The 16,121-nt window shown below is 36.2% G+C and overlaps 1 long non-coding RNA gene across 2 annotated transcripts; it reads left to right on the top strand.

Moving 5' to 3' along the window:
- The first annotated feature begins 250 nt into the window (after positions 1–250).
- On the top strand, positions 251–15,759 carry LOC149018350 (uncharacterized). Of its 2 annotated transcripts, none has more exons than XR_016172935.1 (3): positions 251–6,493; positions 10,941–14,521; positions 14,649–15,759. It is a non-coding gene; the product is annotated as an uncharacterized LOC149018350 (long non-coding RNA). The 2 variants fall into 2 exon arrangements; XR_016172936.1 differs by having other exon boundaries at positions 251–4,453; positions 4,545–6,493; positions 10,941–15,759.
- Positions 15,760–16,121: the final 362 nt, after the last annotated feature.

Consider the following 16,121-nt stretch of genomic DNA (forward strand, 5'->3'; position numbering starts at 1 on the left):
CAGCCTTAGCTGTGCCACCTTGATGGGCATTGGGTTCCACAAAGGGTTTCAGCCAGGGGCTGACTGTTCTACTCTTCCTACTAAGGTTACAAGAGGTCTTTTCTTGGGTTCCTTTTCTTCTAGCATAGGCTCTTGAAATTACCTCTAGGACCGTTCTTTCTTCTTCTTCTTTTTTTTTTTTTTTTTTTGGGGGGGGGGGTGCATAGACTTTATTAAGACTTTTGGATGCCCCAAGTTCAGAAACTCCTTATGGAGCTTGCCATAGTGCTGTAATTGCAGGTGTGTCATCTAACTATTTGGCATGGGCAAATTATTCCTAGTATTTTGATATTCGCTGTACACTACTGTAAAGCACTGGAAGTACTTTGGATTTACAGTTAAACCTATGTGAATCTAGTTTCTCCCACTCACAAATCTTCTACTAACATAAAAATTAGCACAGGTGTTTCTTGCTCCAGCTGATTGGGTTGATTATAGCCTTTACAACTTCTTACACAAATTGTTTACTTCTACTTAGTTTTTGCCTCTGTCCCTAACAAAATCAGTGGGATGGAACCAAAATTTATTATGGACTAATCTGATTTCTTAACAGTTTTACTCTTTTCCTTTTGGTTTCCATAGTTCCCAAGTGTGTTTATTTGGCTAAAACAGTTCCTTGGATGAGTTTACCTTCTTAAAGTGGTTTCGTCAAGTGGTTGGATATACTCCCATCTCGGACATGGTTATGAACATTTTGCGGCAAGTTAGCTAAGGTTAAATGAGGGTTCTTTCTCTAGTATTGTTAAACTTGAATCATATGTGATTCTTCAATCTTGTTTATTTCAATCCTGATTGGCTATGCGATATTTTGCATTGTGATATGTTATTTGTTTGTCTGTATGGGGCCCAATTTGTTAATTTTATGAAGTTTAGTGATTTCATATTTATGTGCAAAGTTTTGGTTGACCGGATTGACTGGTGCATGGTTAGTGAGTCTAACTAAGGCAGTCTTCTTGAGCACATAAAAAGCCATCCTTGTTTCTACATTTTTAATTAGACTTAGGTGGGGAATATGATTTGTAATTGGAAAAATGATCTTAAAGCTTGTGTTGATCCAGTGACTCTATTTCCTGTTGGTGTTTGTGTTTGGAATCCTGACTATCCTGCAAGGTGTAATGCCTTAGAGTTCAACAAAGGGTTTTCTTTTAAATTTTGAAAGGATGTTCCCTTTTTTGTTTACCTACAAATTAATTATTGTTGTCTTTTTAAAGCTATGTTATTTGGAGTTTTACTGTTTGTAGTATTAAATACACTACTTCTTCAAGAACATATGGAATTGGGAACATTCATTCTTCTACCATGGTCAGTGAAGGTATTCCCACCCAAGTGGATATGCCTATCCAGATTGATGAGCACACTGGACATCCCAAAGTCAAATGGGATGGGCAGATTGAAAAGGAAGAGGATGCAATGATGAATACACCGGAGGGTCAGATAAGGAATTGAAAATGAAAAACAGAATCTGATTTTATGTATTCTGGCATATGACTGAAGAATGAGTTACTTTTACTCTTTCACTTCCACTTTTTGAGTTTCACGACTTTTTGTTTTGTAAATGGTTCTGGAATGTACCTTCAGTTTGATGTTTGTTTACATTTATTCAATATCATTTTAGTTTTTAGTTTTGGTTTCAAAATTTATAGGTTTTTATAGCCGTTTTAAGTTATTGCATGTGCCTCATGTGATACTTTTCCTGTTTCCTCTTCTTTGTTCTCGTCCTTCACACTACAATTCTTTTCTTCTCTCCCTTTTGGTTGGAATTGTCTCATCATTTGGATCATATGTAGCTTCTCACTTCTTGAAGAACTGTTTGAATTACATGTCATTTCTATTTGAACAGTTTGGTGAATCAGGTTTCGATTTCTATCTGCTGCTATGATTTCTCTGTGGACTTCACTTCTGATGGTTCAATCCTATTGATGTTATAGTTGACAATTATAGGCTGGGTGATGGCCTTATTAGTCATTGAAGGTCTGATGTGTGTGAGACAACATACTTCGTGAGATTTTAAGACCTAATTGTTCAGTATACGATGCTCACATTGGTAATTTTGATGTGTGTAGGGATCCTATGTTTGGAAATTGATTAATGACTACGAACGGTATTAATTTTAGCTGGAAAGATTTTTGCCTTATATTGTGATATTAATGCTGGTGTAGAACTATCTTTTTGCTTAAACTTAGGGTTATATCTTGGATCCTTGAATACCATTATTGGTTTTGTTGCAAGGATATGTTTTACTTCATTGGACACGACATTCCCATGCGTCAATCTTCTTCTTAAGTTTAAAAAAAGGGTCTCCTTGATGTTTTGATGGGACTATTGCTACATCGTCCGTTGGAAGCATTGATGCTGGTGTTCTGTCGGTTGGGTTGAAATGGTTTTGTAGAATGAGATTGTGGCACAAGACACTGGTTTGATTTCTCTTCCTCCATATTTATCTAGTACTTAATTTTAAGTAATTCTTTTGATCTCTTAGTATTGTTTTCTTCCTATTTTATTTCCATTGCTGTTTCTACAGGAATTCATTGGTCTCCCTTACAAGAGAAGCTAGTTTATAACATTAAAAATTAGAAGACCCTATCTTATCTCTTTAGTTCTACTCCCTTTCTTCCCTACTTTGTAAGAGTCTTGTTTTTGCTAACAAAATATTTATAATTGATTCTTATTATGGGCTTTAAAGTGTTAGTATTTAAAACATACTTTTTGCTTATGGCTGGTTGTGAGTTCTTACATAAGTTCAGTTCTTTTTCGCATCGCATTATATCATCTCTTTGTTGGATAGGAGGACTAATTGTGCGATCTATGATACATAGTGGTTATACAATTATGTGCAAAGAAACAAATGCATGTTAGACGATTGAGTGCATGGTACAGAGACTAGTTGAGGTCTTGAAGACATTAAACTTATATTTTTTCGACCAATTTTTAATGGATTTTGTAGTTGAACACTTGGACTACAATTTGTTAGTGATATAGAGTGCGTATATTGAGCTTGCTTCTTATTCCTCTTCATGATGGCTGCTTGTCCTAGGACATGATTTTGAGTGGATATATGTTGCACTGAATGAGTTAATGATTTATACGATGGTTCTTCTTACTAACTTATGGTTATGTTTTGCTGGAGCCCTTATTCATTACATTCCTTTTTCTGATGTTAGATCTAATGGTTTGATATGTGGTTTTGAGTCTATATTCCGATGAGAATCAGAATATGATGATATTGGCAAGGTAAGACAAGTTATTGTTGTGAAATATCTGTTTAGGTTTACCTCAGTTTGTAAAGATATTTTTCAGCTTTGAGTCAGGTTTGGGATCATGAAACACGTATACAATGATGTTATGTTTTAAAGTTGTCGTAGAAATTGAAGAATTGTGGTTTGCTTGAAATTTTGTTGGTGTACTTGTTTGGATCATTGTTACACTCATCTGTTGTGTCATTTGCCTTTTTGTTCCATTAGGAATTTGGATGGGTTTTGATGTAATTTTTTTTCGAATGCTACAAAGGATGACTTCTCTTTTGCTACTGCTTCACCCCAATTTACCAAGAAATTGCCTTTAGTAATTGGCCCACCCTAGACTTTTTTCTCAGATTTGTCATGTTCTTGCTACCTAACGATTGGATTGTTGCATAAGCTACTGGTCTGTTTTTCTCTTCCTCATTTATTCATTTAAATCAAAATAATTATACCTTAATTTTCACATGTAGTGGTTTTGAATATTTCTTATGTTATTCTATTCTGGTGTCTGCGTTAGTGATATCTTGCAACCCCCCACCCCCTTCCTATTCCTGTTCAAAAATAGAATGAAAAAGCTGGTTTATATTTGAGAAAGAATGAATCTGATTTTCTTTCTTTCCTTATTTTTCCTTCCTTCCTATCGTCATTTATAGACACCTTTCTTTGTTTAGTATGGACATTACATCCAAATTACTTTAAAATTTGTTTAATCTAGGATTATTTTACAAGTTCTTTCTTTCTTTCTTGACAGAACTTTATATCTTGATCTTTCAGATGATTGAACTTCCATAAATCAGTGGCTGATGTGGCAAAAGTTTCTTGTTACTAGCATTAGTCTCTATTATTTGCAACAAACGATGCTACTACAACCGGTCTGTATATGTTTGTTCCTTGACTAACTTTAGCAAAAAACATGTAGGACCTGTTGAAACATATGGAGAAAAAGCCCAGTAAAATGTATTTCCCCCCTGTTGGTGAAGATGTATTTTACTTTTTAATTGTGTCTTTTTCTCCAGTTTGAGTTGAGTCCAGCCTGTGAGTCAGCTCTCTCGGGCATCGATACAAGGAGTTGCTGCAGGACTTTGGCATACAGTTTAGATTTCTGCTTAAGGAGATGTGTATGCATTTGGCAGGATCAATTTGGGCAGTTGGGTACTGGTGTTGATCAAGCTGAGGTAAATTCTTAGACATGCAGAAATATCAATTTTTTTTCCAATCGTATCGACCCAAGAGAAAGTAAAAGGACTGTTTTTTGCAAGCTGAAAGAATATGTTACTTCGGCATGGAAAAAGTAAAAAGTAAGGCCGTGGTGATTGGTTGTGTTTTGCTCATGAGAGGTATGCATCAATAGGCAGAACTAAATATTTCTTCCTATAATGTGTGGAATTTGATATAGCAATCATATTTTTGCAAAGTATTGACACCAGGCTTCAAAAGAGTATATAAACTTCCCTATCAGATTGAAACAAGACAGGAAAGAGATGATCAGGCTATCATCCCCCCCCCCTCAACTTTGTTGCTAAGCACAGCAATCAATATGATCAAGTCATCCATCAGGTAAGTACAAAACCTGCATGTCAGAATCTAATGAGATTTAGTGGAGACGTATTTAGTGTTATTTTTCCTTTTCAATGATTTCTAGTAAATCCTCCAACCTCTTTCATTTCCATCTTAACCATGAAGCTAGTTATTTTGTCATTCAGTTATAGTTACTTTTTGTTATTGACGCATCAACATATGCTGGAGGCTTTTGGTTGGGGACTTTATAGGCTGGTGAGGTTATTTGTCAATTGCTCCTTGTAGTGAGTTGAATGCCTTTTCTGAAGAGTTTATGATATGTAGGAATTATAGTGAGCTTATATCATCTATCTTGAAGAAAGATAGTTAGGTATTTATGATTCTGGGTTTGGTCAGTCTTATAGTGACTTCCTGTAGTGGTGTATCCTTTGCTGAAATGGTTAAGCCTGAAATAACTTCAGGGCTTCATAGTGATAGAAAATAAAAAACAAGGAAGCTATCATTACAGATTTTGGAAAAAAAAATTCTTAGGTTTGTATCGATTGATGCCGGAGGAAAGAAATCATTGTGGACAAACCTGGCAAAATATGGCAGCCTTTCAGTAGAGCCTTGAGAGTCTGAGACTGAGGTGGGCTGAGGGAGGATTCATGTGCCCTGTTGCTGATACAACCAGGAAATCTGTGTAAGTTGGCAAATGCAACTCAAATGAATCGGGCTGCATATTATTGTGTTAGGCTTCAGCATAAATAACTTAAATGGTTAAAATTACATTTTTGAGATTCTGGTTCATCTTCTTTCAGTTCTTCTCCATCCTTCTTTACTTTCTTTCTATTGTATTTCAATATGAATATGTGTTAGACATTAAAAATGTGCAGAAAAGAAGGCCTCAGAAGAAAGCACTCTCATAATGTTTTGTTTTATAGCATTGAATTCAATAAAGGAAAGGCAAAAAGGTATTCAGTACTTTCAAACTGCATGAACCAGAGTTCTGAAGTTCTACAAAATTTTCTCCCCATAAGTTAGGCATATGGTGTGCTTGAGTTTCCTAAAGGTACACCTTTCCTTGTTTAGTATGGACACTAAATCCAAATTACTTTAAAATTTGTTTAACCTAGGATTATTTTACAAGTTCTTTCTTTCTTTCTTTCTTTCTTTCTTGACCTTTAACTTTATATCTTGATATTGTCTTTCCAGTTTATTGAACTCCTATAAGTCGGTGACTGATGAGGTAGAAGTTTCTCAGTACTAGGATTATTTTCTATTATTTGCAATGCTTTTCTACTTCAGCTGCTCTCTATATGTTTATTCCCAACCGAAAAATTTGGACTTATCTGCTGGTTATTGGCTACCTTAGCACAAACATGCAGGAACTGTAGAAAGATACAGAGAAAAAGCCCAGTAGATTTTTCAAGATTAGGTTTACTGAAAAGGGGAATTTATTTTTTGACTTTTCTGTTATGGCCTTTTTCCACCTGTTGGTGAAGATGTATTCGCTTTTTAATTCTGTCTTTTTGTCCAGTGTGGGCATTGAAGTACAAATGATGAATTGAATCCAACCTGTATGTTATCTCCCTCAGGTGGATACATGGAGTTTCTGCAGGACTTTGACATATAGTTTGGATTTATACTGAAGAAGTTGTGTATGCATTTTGCGGAATCAATTTGGGCAGCTGTGTAACTGTGCTGATCATGCTGAGGTAAATTCTTAGACATGCAGAAATGTCAATTTTTTTTCCATTCATATCAACTCAACAGAAAATAAAAGAACTCTTTGTTGCTAGCTAAAAGAATATGCTATCTCAGGCATGGCAGAACTGTGTTGCACAAGTAAGGCCTTGGTGATTGGTTGTGTTTTTGCTCATGGGAGTAAAGCATCTTGCATAACCAAATAATTTTTCCTGTTGTATGTAAAAGTTGATATAACAATCATATTTTCGCAATGTACTGATACCAAACTTCAAAAGAATATATGGACTTATGGTTACAAAGGCATATCTATTACCTGATTTATTAACTAAATAAGAAATCGTGAATTCATTTTTTGGGAAAAAGGAACTTTATATTTCGTTCTCCAAGAGTTACAATTTGTTCGGGTTTAATGAGGGGTCAAATATTAACATCCACTCATTTTGCTACTTCGTGCTTTATTGATATTTGAACTCTCTTCAAATTGGTATATACATGTAGGTGACATTCTAGTATTCTACCAGGTTGCCCATTGAGTGGACCATCTAATGGATCATATTTGCCATATTACCATGTGGTTTCCATGTAAAGGCGACAAGACATACCTAATCATGAACACCTTGTCTGCTAGGTATTACCTAATCATTGCAAAATACCTAGCTACTGATGGATGGTTGGTCTCATTTCTTATTCATAACCTATGGTACTCCTTGTAGCCATAGTACTGATTTTCTTGGATGGATCTTGGGCATTCTTTTTAAAACTTCACTTCTTCCTTTCTTTTCTTTGTTCTTTTCTTTGTTTTTTATTTTTCTTTTCTGTTTTTGGATCTGCCACAACCCAGTAAAGAGGGTGGGAAGTGTGATAGAGTGAAAGGGATAGGTGAGCTGCTGGGTAGGGTAGAAGTGGGGAAGGGGCTGGGAACTGCTGCAGGGGGTAGGGGAGGGGTTCTAGGGTGCTGTAGGGGGTTGGGGAGAGGGGAATAAGGGGCTGAGATGGAGGGGGTGGGGTTTCCAAGGTTCACAAGAGAGGAAACTGCGATGGGGCTTGAGGTGGGGGAAGGGGCTGGGGGTGTTGGTACTTACTTGTTTTACTACAAGAGAAGGAGATGGCTTGCAGATTTATTCTAGGGTGATGTTGGGGGTTCAGGAGAGAGGGGAATAGGGGCTTTAATGAAGGGTGGTGGAGTTTCCTAGGCGAGCATGAGAGAAAAGGGGAGAGGAGGGACTGCAATGGGGCTGGAGGGGTGGGGGAAGCGGCTGTGGGTGTTGGGACTTGTTTTACTACTGGAGAAGAAGAAGGCGTGCAGATTTATAGAAGAAGGCTACTGTAACTTGAACCAAAACTCTCATATCAGCTGTGGCCCTCCCAAAGAGAACCAAGACCTATTTTTCGGCAAACAATATACAATCTTATTCAATGCAAACAAAGTTTTACAAAGATAGATTGGCTTACTTAAATAGCCTTACATCAAAAGAAACAACTTAAAAAACCAATTGGGATACCCCATTTGGATTCAACTAAAACTTAAAAACCCACTTAGCTAGGGTTTCCTTTATAAGTTAGGACACCTTCTACAACTAAATATCAATCTCTAAATTACTTTTCTTGATATGAGGACTTAATTTACTATAGAGTCGTACATAAAGACTCCTTAGGACTCAAAAACCAACCACTAATTCAAACTAAGACTTTAAAACAAAACAGGACTCTGACAATTAAAACTAAATTTCTGAAGTTAAAATTCAGTAGCTAATTAGGGCTAAAAATTGACCAAAATGCCCCTTTTTTGGATTATGCCCGCCTTAGCTGTGCCACCTTGGTGGGCCTTGGGGTCCCCAACAGGTTTCAGCCAGGGGCTGACTGTTCTACTATTCCTACTGAAGTTACAAGAGATTTTTTCTTGGGTTCCTTTCTTCTAGCATAGGCTCTTGAAATTACCTCTAGGACCGTTCTTCATTCTTTTTTTCCTTCTCTCTCTCTCTTTTTTTTTTTTTTTTGGGTGCATAGACTTTATCAAGACTTTTGGATGCCCCAAGTTCAGAAATTTCTTTTGGAGTTTGCCATAGTGCTGTAATTGCAGGTGTGTCATCTAACTATTTGGCATGGGCAAATTATTCCTAGTACAGATTTTGATATTCGCTGTACACAACCGTAAAGCATTGGAAGTACTTTGGATTTACTGTTAAACCTATGTGAATCTAGTTTCTCCCACTCAATACGGAGACAAATCTTCCACTACCATAATAGCACAGGTGTTTCTTCCTCCAGCTGATTGGGTTGATTAAAAGCCTTTTCAACTTCTTACATAAATTGTTAACTTCTACTTAGTTTTTTCCTCTGTCCCTAACAAAATCAGTGGGATGGAACCAAGATTTATTAAGGACAAATCTGATTTCTTATTAGTTTTACTCTTTTCCTTTTGGTTTCCTTAGTTCCCAAGTGTGTTTATTTGGCTAAAACAGTTCCTTGGATGAGTTTACTTCTCAAAGTGGTTTCGTCAAGTGGGTGCATATACTCTCATCTCGGACATGGTTATGAACCATTTGCGGTATGTTACCTAAGGTTAAATGAGGGTTCTTTCTATAGTATTGTTAAACTTGAATCATATGTGATTCTTCAATCTTGTTTATTTCAATCCTTATTGGGTATGCTATATTTTGCATTGCGACATGTTATTTGTTTGTCTATATAGGGCCCAATTTTTTAATTTATGAAGTTTAGTGATTTCATATTTATGTCCAAAGCTTTGGTTGACCGGATTGACTGGTGCATGGTTAGTGAGTCTAACTAAGGCAGTCATCTTAAGGACATAAAAAGTCATCCTTGTTTCTGCATTTTTAATTAGACTTAGGTGGGGAATAAGATTTGTAATTGGAAAAATGATCTTACAGCTTGTGTTGATCCAGTGACTTTATTTCCTGTTGGTGTTTGTGTTTGGAATCCTGACTATCCTGCAAGGAAAGGGAGGATAGGTAGAGGTGTAATGCCTTAGAGTTCAACAAAGGGTTTTCTTCTAAATTTTGAGGGATGTTCCTTTTTTTTTTTTTTTTTGTTTACTTACAAATTAATTATGGTTGTCTTTCTAAAGCTGTGTTATTTGGACTTTTACTGTTTGTAGTATTAATTCCACTACTTCTTTAAGAACATATGGAATTGGGAACATTCATTCTTCTACCATGGTCAGTGAATGTATTCCCACCAAAGTGGATATGCCTATCCAGATTGATGAGTCACATCCCGAAGTCAAATGGGATGGGCAGATTGAAAAGGAAAAGGATGCAATGATGAATACACCGGAGGGTCAGATGAAGGAATTGAAAATGAAAAACAGAATCTGATTTTATGTATTCTGGCTTATGACTTAAGAATGAGTTACTTTTACTTCTAATTTTTGTGTTTCATGGCTTTTTGTTTTGTAAATGGTTCCGATGTGGAATGTACCTTCAGTTTGATGTTTCTTTGCATTTATTCAATATCATATAAGTTTTTAGTTTTGGTTTCAAAGTTTATAGGTTTTTATAGCCGTTTTAAGTTATTGCATGTGCCTCATGTGATAATTTTCCTGTTTCCTCTTCTTTGTTCTCGTCCTTCAAACTACAATTCTTTTCTTCTCTCCCTTTTGGTTGGAATTGTCTCATCATTTGGATCACATGTAGCATCAAAATACGATGATATTGGCAAGGCAAGACAAGTTATTGTTCTGCAATATCTGAGTAGGTTTACCTCAGTTTGTAAAGTTTTTTTCAGCTTTGAGTCAGGTTTGGGATCATGAAACACATATACAATGATGTCATGCTTTAAAGTTGTCATAGAAATTGAAGAATTGTGGTTTGCTTGAAATTTTGTCGGTGTACTTGTTTGGATCATTGTTACACTCATCTGTTGTATCATTTGCCTTTTTGTTCCATTAGGAATTTGGATGGGTTTTGATGTAATTGGTTTTTGAATGCTACAAAGGATGCCTTCTCTTCTGCTACTGCTTCACCCCAATTAACCAAGAAAAACCCTTTAGTAATTGGCCCACCCTAGGCTTTTTTCTCAGATTTGACATGTTCTTGCTGCCTAACAATTGGATTGTTGCATGAGCTACTGGTCTGTTTTGTCTTCCTCATTATTCAATTAAATTAAAATAATTATACCTTAATTTTCACATGTAGTGGTTTTGAATATTTCTTATGTTATTGTATTATGGCGTCTGCCTTAGTGATATCTTGCAAACTCCCACCCCCTTCCTATTCCTGTTCAAAAATTGAAAGAAAAAGCTTGGCTCATATATGAGAAAGAATGAGTTTGATTTTCTTTGTTTCCTTACTTTTCTTCCTTCCTATCATCATTTATAGACACCTTTCTCAGGCTAAAACAATGAAGCATGTTTCTGATTTCATACTTTGTTAACTCTAATTCGTCTCTAGTAAACGTACTAATCAATCAGGATTTTATTCACATGAATCACAGGATTTTAAGGTTTTCTAAATTTTATACAAGCTCAAGTAAGAGAATTGAACAGGTTTGGTCAGCCTAGGCATATGATAACCATGATGCTGGTTAGAATTCCCAATGTTGCTAAGTCGGCTCTTGCCAACTCTCTCCATCCTGTTGGGCCGAATAGTGCTGCAGGTAAACTACTACTTTTAATACTCTTTATTTAACCAGGCAAAGTTCTGAATTTGGGAATCTCCTTTTGTGGATTAGTGTTCTTTGCCTGCATTATTTCCTTGTTTTTTCCCCCAGATTATACAAATTTTATTGCTTAGATTCAAAATATAGATGAATTTTGAGATGGATTTAAAATTTAACTTTGCTCTAGACTCAATGTTAGCGTCTACATACACGTAATGTTCCCATAGAATACAGATTTTGAGTTTGGTCCACGGTTCTTTATGCCTCCTAGAGCCAAGGGTTTGTTCCTTGATACCCACAATCAATGTTGGTTATCTTAGGAAAATGCAACATTTCAATTGTGAGTTGTGGCTGGGTCTACTTACAAGAAAATCAAAGGAGCAACATTTAGCTTCATCAGACCCATCATGATCAAAGACATCTTTGCTAAAAAGTGATGAGCTTATGAGATGCCACCTAAGCAACTGGGGTGAAAAAATTATTGATATCCAAGACAAAATTAAAGAGGTACTTTCTATTTGAAGATATAATAATACTCTTCCTTCCTTTATTCTAGTTCTACTTATTTTGTACCGACTTCTTGATTCACTTTCTAACTGTTTACTTCTGGAATTAATAAATGATTTAAGTCCTTGGTCTTAATTTGGAAAAGCATCTACTTTATGTTTTACCATTCTTTTTACTGCCTCCTTGCTAGGATGGTATGGAGGATATAGACCCATCTATTCTTCACCTACCCCTTCTTCTCCCTTTGGAGAGAATCCCTTGCCTATGTTTGGCCCCACTCCTGATGCTCTTATGGATTTCCTTAGGACTGGTTTTGGATCTTGATATCTTTTCTTAGACTCTGTAATGGTGATCTTGTTAGTAAGTTGGCTCTTGGATGCATTATTGTGGGAAAAAATCTTAAGAGATGAACCTCAAATTCTAGGTCCATGGACTCAATTTGGAAAGCCATATACTTGTCTCATGGAGCTCTAGTTGTCCCTATCCACCTGTTTAGACATCCCATGGAAAGGCTTATTGTTGTTACCTGGAACATAGCCTCCTGTTTTCAGCCTAGAAGCTAAGGGCTGCCCCCTCTTTCTTCCTCCACTTTTTTTCCTCCTCTTTTACCCTATGGGGTTATTGGTAATGATAGTTCATTCATCCAAAAAATAGAGCTTTATATCATTTGGTCCCTATTACAAAGAGAATAATAATTTAAATAGAATCTGTTTTGGTTGTGGTTTAATTTGAATTAACTACGCTATGAAAACATGCTTGTTTCCAAATTAAAACTGGAGACCATAACCCCAAGAACAAACTCTATGATGAGGAGATAGTTGAACAAATAATTGCAATCGACTTTCTCCACTCCATCAATGATGGCTATCAAGTATCTCCATGACCATCCAAGAGCACTTCAAGAACTCAGGGTAACTTCATTACTCCACTCATGATCCAGATTTCTTACAGTTTTCCCACGACTATTCCTTTGCTTCCTTAATTATCCTAAATATGAACTTTTTTTTCTTACATTTCAGGAGCAACATATGGCCATTAGAAAAGAGAAAGGACTAGAGATCCAATCACATGGAGGGATCATAAGTCGATGGATTTATTTATGTGCTAATCGATATTACTCTACTGCACCTGTTCTTAGTAAATAGAATGAAGATAATAAAACTTATTAACCTGTTCTTGATGCAGTTGATTTTTGAAACTACAAGATTAGCTACTATATTTAATGTTACGCTTAGGAAAACTTCTCAAGAAATGGAACTGAATGGTGTGAAAATTGAATGTAAGACTACTTCGTTTTGATTTTTGAATAATATCATATCATGTTATTGGCATTTGGCAGTTTATCTCTTTAGTGAAATATTTTTCTGTTCTTAGACTGTCACGATGAAGCTAGTTATTTATCCATTCAGTTATAGTTACTTTTTGTTATTGACGCATCAACATATGCTGGAGGGTTTGGTTGGGGACTTTATAGGCTGGTGAGGTTATTTTCCAATTGCTCCTTGTAGTGAGTGAAATGCCTTCTCTGAAGTGTTTATGATATGCGGGAATTTTAATGAACTTATATCATCTATCTTGAAGAAAGATAATTTGGCATTATGATTCTGGGTTTGGTCAGTCTTATAGTGACTTCCTGTAGTGGTGAATTCTTTGCTGAGATGGTTAAGCCTGAAATAACTTCAGGGCTTCATAGTAATAGCAAATGATAAACAAGGAGGCTATCATTACAGATTTTGGAAAAAAAAAATTCTTAGGTTTGTATTGATTGATGCCGGAGGAAAGAAATAATTGTAGGCAAACCTGGAAAAATATGGCAGCCTTTCAGTAGAGCCTTGAGAGTTTGAGACTGAGGTGGGCTGAGGGAGGATTCATGTGCCCTATTGCTGATACAACCAAGAAATCCGTGTAAGTTGGCAAATGCAACTCAATTGAATCGGGCTGCATATTATTGTGGGCTTCAGCATAAATAACTTAAAAGGTTAAAATTACATTTTTGAGATTTTGGTTCATCTTCTTTCAGTTTTTCTCAATCCTGCTTTACTTTCTTTCTATTGTATTTCAATATGAATATGCGTTAGACATTCAAAATGTGCAGAAAAGAAGGCCTCAGAAGAAAGAACTCTCATAAAGTTTTGTTTTATAGCATTGAATTCCATAAAGGAAAGGCAAAAAGGTACTCAGTGCTTTCAAACTGCGTGAACCAGAGTTCTGAAATTCTACAAAATTTTCTCCCCATAAGTTAGGCATATGGCGTGCTTGAGTTTCCTAAAGGTACACCTTTCTTTGTTTAGTATGGACATTAAATCCAAATTACTTTAAAATTTATTTTAACCGAGGATTATTTTACAAGTTCTTTCTCTCTTTCTTTCTTGACAGTTAACTTTTTATCTTGATATTGTCTATCCAGTTTATTGAACTCCTATAAGTCGGTGACTGATGTGGTAGAAGTTTCTCATTAGTCAAATTATTTTCTATTATTTGCAATGCTTTGCTACTTCAGCTGCTCTCTTTATGTTTATTCCCAACCGTAAAATTTGGACTTATCTGCTGGTTATTGGCTACCTTAGCACAAGCATGCAGGAACTGTAGAAAGATATGGAGAAAATGCCCAGTATATTTTTCAAGATTGGGTTTACTGAAAAGGGGAATTTATTTTTTGACTTTTCTGTTATGGCATTTTTCCACCTGTTGGAGAAGTTGTATTCGCTTTTTAATTTTGTCTATTTGTCCGGTGTGGGCATGGAAGTACAAATGATGAATTTAGTCCAACCTGAATGTTATCTCCCTCAGGTGGATACAAGGAGTTACTGCAGGACTTTGGCATATAGTTTGGATTTCTACTGAAGAAGTTGTGTATGCATTAGGCAGAATCAATTTGGCAGCTGTGTAACAGTGATGATCAAGATGAGGTAAATTTTTAGACATGCAGAAGTGTCAATTTTTTTCCATTCATATCTACTCAACAGAAAATAAAAGAACTCTTTGTTGCTAGCAAAAAATATGCTATCTCAGGCATGGTAGAACTGTGTTGCACAGGTATGGCCTTGGTGATTGGTTGTGTTTCGCTCTTGGGAGTAAAGCATCTATGGACTGATACCAAACTTCAAAAGAATATATGGACTTACGGTTACAAAGGCGTATCTATTACCTGATTTATTAACTAAGTAAGAAATCGTGAATTCATTTTTTGGGAAAAAGGAACTTTATATTTCATTCTACAAGAGTTACAATTTGTTTGGGTTTAATGAGGGGTCAAATATTAACATCCACTCATTTTGCTACTTCGTGCTTTATTGATATTTGAACTCTCTTCAAATTGGTGAATACATGTAGGTGACATTCTACCAGGTTGCCCTTGGGGTGGACCATCTAATGGATCATATTTGCCATATTCCCATGTGGTTTCCATGTCAAGGTGACAAGACACACCTAATCAAGAACACCTTGTCTGCTAGGTATCACGTAATCAATGCAAAATAACTAGCTACTGATGGATGGTTGATCTCATTTCTTATTCATCACCTATGGTACTCCTTGTAGCCATAGTACTGATTTTCTTGCTTAGTGTATCCTGCGGATATTATATAGGAACTTTTAGCTGCCATGACAAGTAATTTAATTGAAATCCTAGTATATTGCTTCGGACTTTCTATTTATTGCATCTATCTAAGAAATCTACAAATCCTAAGACTATTAGTTTTGTAGTTTCTACCTGTGCTCTTGAAGATTTGGTACATTTTTTTGTTAGGAATTAGTGTGATTGTGCAAGTGATGCAAACCCGTTTTTAGGGTTGGGTTCCTAGGATGGTTTCCCTAAAATTGAGGGTTCACCCAAATTCTTCCAGCAAATAAGCCTAAAATATTATGGGATGTTTGTGGACCTCTAAAGAAGTTGTGGGAGGATCCTTGAGACAAGTTAGGAATTATATGGGTTGGTCTGATATAGATGTGAATTGTAGGGAAGGCCAAGGAGATAAAATTTGTATCTCTTGGGTTGAATGGGAAAAGTTAGGGTTTTACCAAAGTCCTATGGGATGATCTAGGGGGATAAAATTGATCCTCGGGTTCGTAGGAGAAGAGAAGGGATAATTTGATTTGTTTTTGGTAAGGTTTAGGTAAGAGTCTAGGAATATTGGAAAAGGTTTGGATAAAAATTGGTGGGTTCTTGGATTGATCTTGGGCAATCTTTTTAAATCTTCTCTTCTTCCTTTCTTTTGTTTGTTCTTTTCTTTCTTTCTTTTTTTTTTTTTCTTTTCTTTTTTTTTTTTTTTTTTTTTTTTTTTTTTTCTGTTTTCAGATCTGACACAAGCCAGTAAAGGGGGTGGGAGAGTGTGATAGAGAGAAAGGGATAGGTGAGCCGCTGGGTAGGGGAGAACTGGGGGAGGGGTTGGGAAATGCTGCAGGGGGTAGTGGAGTGGTTCTAGGGTGCTGTTTGGGGTTGAGGAGAGGGGAATAAGGGGCTGGGATGGAGGGGGGTGGGGTGGGGTTTCCAAGGTGCAGAAGAGAGAA

This window comes from Hakea prostrata, chromosome 4, assembly GCF_041222555.1.
Source record: "Hakea prostrata isolate BN-2017 chromosome 4, UWA_Hpros_2, whole genome shotgun sequence".
Lineage (NCBI taxonomy): Eukaryota > Viridiplantae > Streptophyta > Magnoliopsida > Proteales > Proteaceae > Hakea > Hakea prostrata.